This window comes from Lipophrys pholis, assembly GCF_963383615.2.
Source record: "Lipophrys pholis genome assembly, chromosome: 8".
Classification (NCBI taxonomy): Eukaryota; Metazoa; Chordata; class Actinopteri; order Blenniiformes; family Blenniidae; genus Lipophrys; species Lipophrys pholis.
The window spans coordinates 13655930-13664729 of record NC_137630.1 but is presented as its reverse complement, the minus strand read 5'-3'; positions in this window follow the sequence as shown (position 1 = coordinate 13664729).

The window sequence follows — 8800 nt, the reverse complement described above, 5'->3', positions numbered from 1 at the left end:
AAGGCCAACCTGCCCAACATGTTCAGGATCATTTCATTTTGCACTGAATTAATCAAAAATGAACTTCAGATCTGTGTGAATTGTGACTTGCCATGCAAAGATTTCTCCCGGGCTGTGCAAATGGTCAAAGGACTGTTGGGATCCATCGGGAGCAGCAAAAAGTATCCATGGATAAAGTAGACTTGGTGAGTCAAACATTCCCCCAAATTTCTATTGAAATGCCTGCATGTGTAGGTTGTGTGTTTATTTGTGATATTCATTTGTGGTGGCATTGACCACCGGTCAAAAACTCCCGTCCTTTATTTGTTCTTGGGAAAGTGTGCAACCCAAGTTGAGAGTCACCCGTAATAGTAATCCAACTTCCTCGTCTGTCTCCATGAGTGTCCTTGTTGTCACCATCGTTGATGTTTATAGTGCGTTGTTCCCTGCGTACATGTGAGTGTGGCTTGATTACAAAAACAACCAAATGCATCAACTCTTGGCCTGACATGCTCACGACATCGTTTTCAAAACTTTGCTGTGTAAACACAAAACTTTTCTGGAGCGTAAATGCAAAAATGACTGAAGTCAATGCTTGCAAATTTGAGAGTCTTTTTTAATGCATATTTGCATTGATTCATTTAATTATTCAGTCCCATACTTCATCATTGCCTTCTGTCATTTCTATTCATGCTTCATGCTGCTTGTATATCGTTTATTATTCATATCTATGCAGTTCTTAATGTTGAGCCTCAAAGTTTTCCTATAGTTTGTGCTTTTCCCCTCTCTGCCTACTCCCTTTTTGTTTCTTTCTATAGGTCTTCTCTTTTACCAGGGTGGCTTGTTTATGATCTGCGGATAGTTGCCCCAACAACCTGCCTGGTGTTGTTTTTCTTCCTGTTTTTCTACAATCTCCCCCCACCTCGACCTGTCGAGACAGATGGCGGCTCACCTCTGAGACAAGAGTTTTTCCTCCTTACTGTTGATAATGTGGTTTTTCCTCCTTGAAAAAATTTCATGAAGTCCTTAAGTCTGCTGTAAAGATCAGTTTAACTTAGCTTGAAGTTTTAAATTGAAATTCTGAACAGAGCAGCTTTTCTATTGACTCTGTATGCAATACTTTGTCACTTTATTTAGGAAAGTGTTAAATGCTATATTATATAAAACTGTGCTATAACGTGGACACTGTCATCGACAGATGAAGGTGTGGGCTTTAGTCAATTGAGAAACTACGAACCAAGTACTCCCAAACTAGAGTGAAGAAGTTAGTGCAAAGATATTGTCAGCTGAGGACTGGATGGCTGCAACATGCTTCTACTCAGAACAGGCCAAGTGAGCCGCATCTAACAAACTGACCACCTGAAAGCACCCTCAAGGCTCCTGCGGGCAAAAGCCGGGGAGTTCTTTCCAGAGCGGGCCATAACACCGTCATGCATGCAATAATGAAAAGTAGGCGTAAAGCCAGTCCAACACTACATCTGAATCTGTGGCCGTCAACGTGGGAGGTGATTGACAGCTCTTCAAAATGTTGGTGCTTGAATGCACAGGAGTTTACAAGAGAAAAATATACATGGTGTGTGCGTGCATGTTTGTGTGTGTTTTCTGTTCAGCACTCTCACCTGAACAGTTGCCATCTGCTGATGCTTTTGTGTAATTGAAAGCAGACTTTACCAACACAAGGTCTTTCCTCAAGCATCCATTGGGACTGAGTCTCATTTTTGCATCAATTCTTTTTCCCTATTTAGATCGTAACTGAATACTTATTGCGAGGCAAAAGTAAATTCCAGCCAATGATGGACAGTAAATATCCTCTCAGCAGTAAGGACTTACAGAGTGAAGTTGGACTATCAAGGAGCTTTTCTTCTTTCATCAAGTTGGATGACATCAAAATGGCGAGAGACTTGTTTTCAATGCATTTCTCATCAGCTCTCAGTTTTGCGTCGCACCACTGCACAAGGTGGAGCTCCCTTAGTAGATGATCTAGTATAATACTTAGGAGTCGGCCGGCTGGTTTTATAACCACATTAATCACTGTTGCTTCTGTATGCTCGCCAAACTCCTTCAGACAGTCAAGGAAGGGAAGAGCTCAGTGAGGCTTCTGATGAATTAAGACCCAAGCAGACCAGAGGGTGGCTGGCATCACGTCCCACTTCCTTTGCCATGTTTCTATAAAGTTTTCCCTTGCAGAAGTGGCACAAGACTGTCTTGCTTTTACCCGTTTTCAACATACTTGAGTTAGTAATGTACACTTTTTTTCCCCTGATACTGCCAGATGACAAGATAAAGACATAATGTGCATTTAGAAGTAATCTTCTTCTTTATCTTCAGTTTTCATATTTGAACAAATGGGAGTTGATGACCTTTCTGATATTTGGTTGTTAAATTTGATCTAAGGTCTTTACACATGAGGGATGTACGCATAAACGACAGACATGCAAAACACTTGCTGGAACTATCCAGATGATGCAAAAAATCGTTTTAACAAAGGATAAAATAGAGCTGTGCTAACTCATTTTCACAGATGATACAGAGATCTAAATCTTTTCCTCTTCATTCAGAAGACTTTGGTTGTATAGGAGTTTCATATTATGCCCAAAAATGGAAACTCCACAATCTGAACCTGTTCTCTAACTTTAGAAAGGCTTTTGTAACATTTGAGAAAGAGCTGGAAATCTTTCTGGGGATGGATTCAGAGCTGCTGTTGAAACAAGCTGAAACAAGAAACAGGTCTACCGTTGTTGTTGTGACATGACTTCAGATTCAATCCATGTGATTGGCTGTTGAGTTTATTCATAGCACAAAAATCCATCTGGGAATAATACGAAACGTCACCTTAGAAAATAAACCTTATAATTTGCCTCCATGATATCCACAACAACATTATCAAGTCTTTTCAGCTGCTTAAACTTTACCAACTACATAACGAATGTAATAGTGGCAACTTTTTTAATTGAAAGAAAAAAAAACAACCACTTAATCGCATCATTCTTAGAATAATTTGAAGGAGAATGGTAAAGAAAAATAAGAAATTAACAATCAATCCATCTTCCCAACTGTTTGGTTCCAAAAGGGTCACAGTGGTATTTAGTGAAGCAAACAGCCCCAGATGTCCCTGTTTCTTAAAATGTCCTCCAGCATACGAAACAGGACAAGCTGTTAGAGGGTTTAAAGTCAACTGTGACGTGGGCTCTTTCTCAAAGGTCCTGGGATGACCTTCAGGAGACACTCTAGTTGGGTATTCAGAGTATGTTTGAAATGGAAAGAATCCCAGTGACTTAGGGCAGGTCAGATACGCTGCACTCAAAAGCTCATTACTTTTCTCATCAATTTCTAAATAACGAAACATATGGTAATCCCATCAACGCTCTAAAAGTTTTACCATTCACCAGTTTCTTTTTGTTCTTCCAACCAGATGCCTCCTGTCATTTCCATTGAGCACACGTTAGGTCAAGTGTTAGGTCATGGAGTTCACCCTGAATGGTGACTATCAAGCTGTTTCCCTAAACTCACACTCAAAATCCCAATACCTCCTTTATCTCTTGTAATCAAGTTTTAAAGATTCGTGAAAACTGCTACTTGGGGTCAGTTGTTTTCATGTGCCTAGTTCACAGTGATTATTGAAGTCGATTCAACCTTGGAGAAGATCTAGGGCAAAGATCTGTTGTGGCTCTCTATCATACATTTCACAATATTTATTCAGGGCTATGATCCTTCTTTCACAGAAAATTGACACAACATATTCTCCGAGGCGATTAAAAATGACAGTGACCGTAATCCTGTGGAACAGTCACCATGTTGCATTTATGTGTCAAACAAGGACGTTATTATCAAGAAGATGAAAATTCCCTGACACCAACAAATTCAAAGTTGGCTGCAAACAGCTTTCATGCCTTCTGAAGGCGTTCATGTGAAGGTGCTAAAAGGACAGTGTCATCGACGAAAAGCAAAGCTGTTACCTTCCATCTTCCACACGTCACCGGTGATTGATCAGAGGAGATTTTGGAGGCAGTTTGGTGCTGTTTAGTTTTTATGTTCAATTATAACATGACACCAATAAAAACCCTTTAGTTTACCCATTCACATAGTGGTAGAGTTGCTCCAGAACAACAGCAGTGAGATTGCCTACCAGAGCATCACAACCCGGCCTCTAATCTGTGGTGAGGTTTCTGTGTGTTGCACTCACGAAATGGCATGATGCTGCATGATGTTAGTGTTGTATGTGTTAAAGTAGCCTGCTCATCGCATTCTGACTCAATTTCTCCGGTGTTTGAGGGTTCCAGTGAGTCATTTTAAGCACTTTCCCTTGTGTGGCAAATTATTGATAGCCTCTATTCTCCATTCTCTCTTCCAGTTTCCCCATCTTTTCACCCACCTCTCTCAGTTTTGCAGCCCTCTCACCCTGAAAATAACCAGAGACACCCAAGTCCCTGCGTGCAACAACTGTGAGTGCTTCTGTTTGTTGTTTCCACTATGCATTAAAAGTGAAGTGAATCCCCCTGTCTGCCTGCAACAAGATTTCACCATAACCAGGCAGCAGGCAGCAGGCAGCAGGCAGCAGGCAGATGCGCTGCGTGTTGAGTCAAAACCTCAACTGTCTGATTGGCACCTCATTTATTCAGCCTAATGGAAGGAGGTGGGCCGTTGGGTGAGGGGCAACATGATTTTGCACGGGGTGAGTGACAGGCCTGATACATTGTTAGAGACAGTCCCTTGGCCTTGACTTTGTTGTACACCCTGCTCCTGCTCAAACAAGGCAGAATTAAAAAGAGTGAGACAGGGAATCTTCTTATTCGGGCGGAGTTACTTTATATGAGGTGTCATGTTGGCCTTCTTTTGTTGTCAGCACTAAGCTCTTTGAAAGTGGGTCAAAGAGTAGGTTAAATGAAAACAAATCTACTGGGAGCTGTTAAAAGATGTGAGCTGCAATGTTTAAAAAGAGTGTGCACCACCTATCCTGGAATCACTTTGGTAGGAGAAGGCGTTTCTCTGTTGTAACGGTTCAACTATTAGACATCATGATGCGGCAGTTCTGTTCCCTTCAGCGTGTTTCACGTGTGTGTGTGTGTGTGTGTGTGTGTGTGTGTATGTTTGGAAAAACAAAAGGAAAAGGGGAAAATCCTTGCACTGCAATTTGTTTCCTCTCTGAAAACAGGGAGGAAAACATTGCCTGTGAGTTTATAGTTACATGCTAAACTCTGACCTGCAGACACGAGACAAGAGACAGTTTCCCACAACAAAGTTGAACTGTGACCAATTAGAGAGGAAAAGTTGCCATGAAGAAAGAAACACGACGCGTTCTGCTGTGGAGCTAAATGACTGCACAACAAAACGCAGCCAGGCGCACCCTCTGACGAAGACGTCTGTGTTCTTACACTCACACTTCCTCGGCTGTTTACTGTCGGCAGCAGCGTTATGAAGATCAGCTCTTTTACTGTTCCACTGCTTCTTCTCTGAATAAACGCCGTATCACCCGTCTTGAGGTGCTAATTCATACCCTTTCTGCCAAAGACACCGAAACCATACAGTTGATGCTCCATACGGAAAAGGTTCATTCAAATCCATAAGCAATCCTGAATATATTCGGAATTTCAAATCTTTATTTAAATATAAATGAAAATTCACTGTTGTGATCCTTGAATCAATCACATTTACATCCAAAGTGCACCATTTAATGCTGTGTTAACATAACAACCGATGCCTTTTGTGAAGTTGTCAAAAGAAACAAACCAAATCAAACTGAAGCGTTTGTCGGAGCTCCTCTCGGCTACCATCGGCTGGTTCTGACATTTTCACAAACACTCTGCCTAAACAGGCCGGACCGTTGAAGAGTTAGAAAGCTTTTCTGACGGTTCAGGCTTTATGTTAAAATTACCTTCTGCTTTCATCCCCTGTGTAATTTCAATTCTGTGGCTTCTGTGCTTGCGTGCTCCACAAACACACACAGACACAATTTATGTATTTATTCATTTCCTCCGCAGCTTGTTCAAAGCGATGTACACATCACCCCCTCTTGACGTGTGAAGCTCAGGTTTTTAATTATTCATTCGGCGGTATCTAAAGCAGATATATTCCAGCACTTTTGCACTGACAACCTGGGCTTAGAGCGGCGTAAAACGGAGGATAGTTTGAGTGTGCAAACAACTCCCACGGGGTAGTAATATCATTTCAGCACCCTGGTCTCCTCACTCTTTATCATGATTTGGGGTGCGCTTTGACATGGTGGAATAAATCAGCTGGCTACGACACAAACTCACTTTGACTAACAGCTCATCTACGATGCAGTAACTTTTCAAAAGCAGTGTGGGTGATAAGTTTGTTTTACAAAAATCACAGCAAAAGTACACCTCCACAACCCCCTTGGTGCATTTTTCATAATGTGCAAATCTACAGCATGCTACATATCAGCTGAATGTTTCTCAGCTGGAGTTACATGCAGACTGCTAAGGGATCACACCTTAATGCCTCTTTGAAGTTTAAAGCCATTACTTAACAATTGTTTGTAGTTCCTCTGTAAAGTCCGATGCACAATAAAATTCATTTTAAAGCCAATCAGCTAAAAGCTAAATAGGAGTGTGTCAATGTGGAAAATGATCTAAGCAACACAGGAAAACCTAGGGTTAAAAAATAAAACATGTGTTGAACTAAAGAAGCATGGTTTCATGTTAGTTCATACATTTTTGCACAGGTGAGTTGGTGCACAGAAACAGTTTATTTGTTAGAAAGTGGCTGTCTCCGGTCCAGCTGTCGCTTTCATTATTGCTCAGGCAATCGGTCTCTTATCAACGCGAGACCCAGTTTGAGCACAGAAACGGTCTTACAAGACATTCAAAATTGAAGTTGGATTTGGTGCAAAAAAATCAGAATAACTGAAGTTAATATGACATGAGAGATAACAACTGTTTGAAACTTTATGCCAGACTTTAACCATAGACTGATAAAAACGAACTCTTCATGCTAATATGGCCATTTTTAAGATCCCATCGTTGTCCAGACGCCTTGCCAGCAGACTGTGACAGACTAAGGATGTCGCGTTTCTAAACGGTTACAGTTCTGCTTGAATAGTAAAACGGTCAATGGATTTTTCTTGTATTCGCTTTTTGACTGCTTGGGCGGCACCTAAAGTGCTTTACATTGTTAATCACATTCATACAGACACTAACCAATGGAGGCAGCTGGCGTCCGTTGGGAGTAAATTGAGGTTCAGGTTCTTGTTAAAAGACACATGCAAACACTGTGAGATTGAATCAGCAACCTTACGATTGAACGACAATCAACTATCGTTTAGTGTGTTTTATCACGCTTACAATCATCAGTGAAGAGACTAGTTTCTTTATTACACTGTCTTGCTCTGCAGCAGTTTGATGTTTGGGATGATTCTGTCCTCAAAGTAGGAGAGAAGTTACAGTAAAGTTAGGGTTGAGGGGAGTGATGGCCTCATGTATCCACAGTATTTGCTGCCAGCCATATAAACACTGTGTTTGCTCCTGAGTGTGCTGCACCTTGAATTTCTCCGCTTTAGGCGTCTTGCATTCTTTTTGGAGGACTGCCTTAAGCGCCCCAAGTTGAAGCAAATTCTGTTTTTGTTTTGTGTTGCCGTCCCTCCGTTCACCGCTGGTATCAATGCAGAGACGGGGCTGTCTGGGGAGGAACTACAGCATCTTGGAAGCAAACAGGAGCTGTTTTGTAACCGTTTTCCTATTTGATATCATTCTTGTGTAGCCAAATCGCACCAGCCCGGCACAATCAACAACAGCTGGCTGTGTGACTGACGGCGGATCGTCAGCTTCTCTGCAGTCGCCTGGCAACAGCGAAACAAAAAAGCCTGCACCATGTGTAGGTCTCCTCCACAGATTTAAAATAGTAATCTGTTTTTATTTCTGTGCTTGTGACTAAAAGTCAGCGCAGCTACCTCTGTGGTTCAAACTTCAGCTGGCACACCGTGTTTCTAGGTCTTCCCACAGCTGATCTGTGAGCTCCTGCTCTGTTTACGCCGTCAACGTGAGAGGAGGCTCCATCCCCAACGATTAATTACAATGGAATTTACGAGACCCTCAGTGATTACAATTAACTGTAATGAGCTTTAATCACTCTAATTTCATCATTATTAAATTAAGATGACAGTCATTATTAGTTGAAAACCAGCACATAATATTCATTTCATCTCCTGTACAATGTTCCTTTGTTATTTATTCATTTCATTAACGTGTTCCTAAGCCAGCTTATAGCCATATCTAATGTCGAGTGATTGCATTAATTAATGTAAGTATGTTAGTAGTCAACTGTAACTCATAGTATTGGACATTGACGTATCTGAAAATAGATCTATGTGCTGCATAGTGAAGCTATTCATCCTTTCAAGAAACATGCCAATCAGATTACCCAGAATAGTGACTGAGGTATATAAGTTTCATCTTTCTTCACAGTCGGAGTACATTAACGTGTTATTCAAATGTAGGCGAACATAACACAAGCGTTGTCGAGGGATATTTTAAAGCGCTTGCAGTATAGTGATTATTACATCAAGAGAAAACCACATGCAAAACTGACAGGATTTCTTCTTCTTTTTTTTTTAGCATCTTTGTAATGTTTACAATTTACTATCTGGAGCGTTCTTGACTTCTGTGTATTGTGTCGTTTACGCTTTTGTCTCATTGTCTCATCAGGGCTGCGCCATTGTAAGAGCTCTGTTCAAACCTCTCAAAAAACTGTCAGCAGAGAAAGTGGGGCGGAACGCGGCGGCAAGACTCGTCAGCCCACATCTGTCAGGAAACACAAGACCGGATTCAGGACGCCTGCTTCTCGCTCATAACGTGCAGGGCAG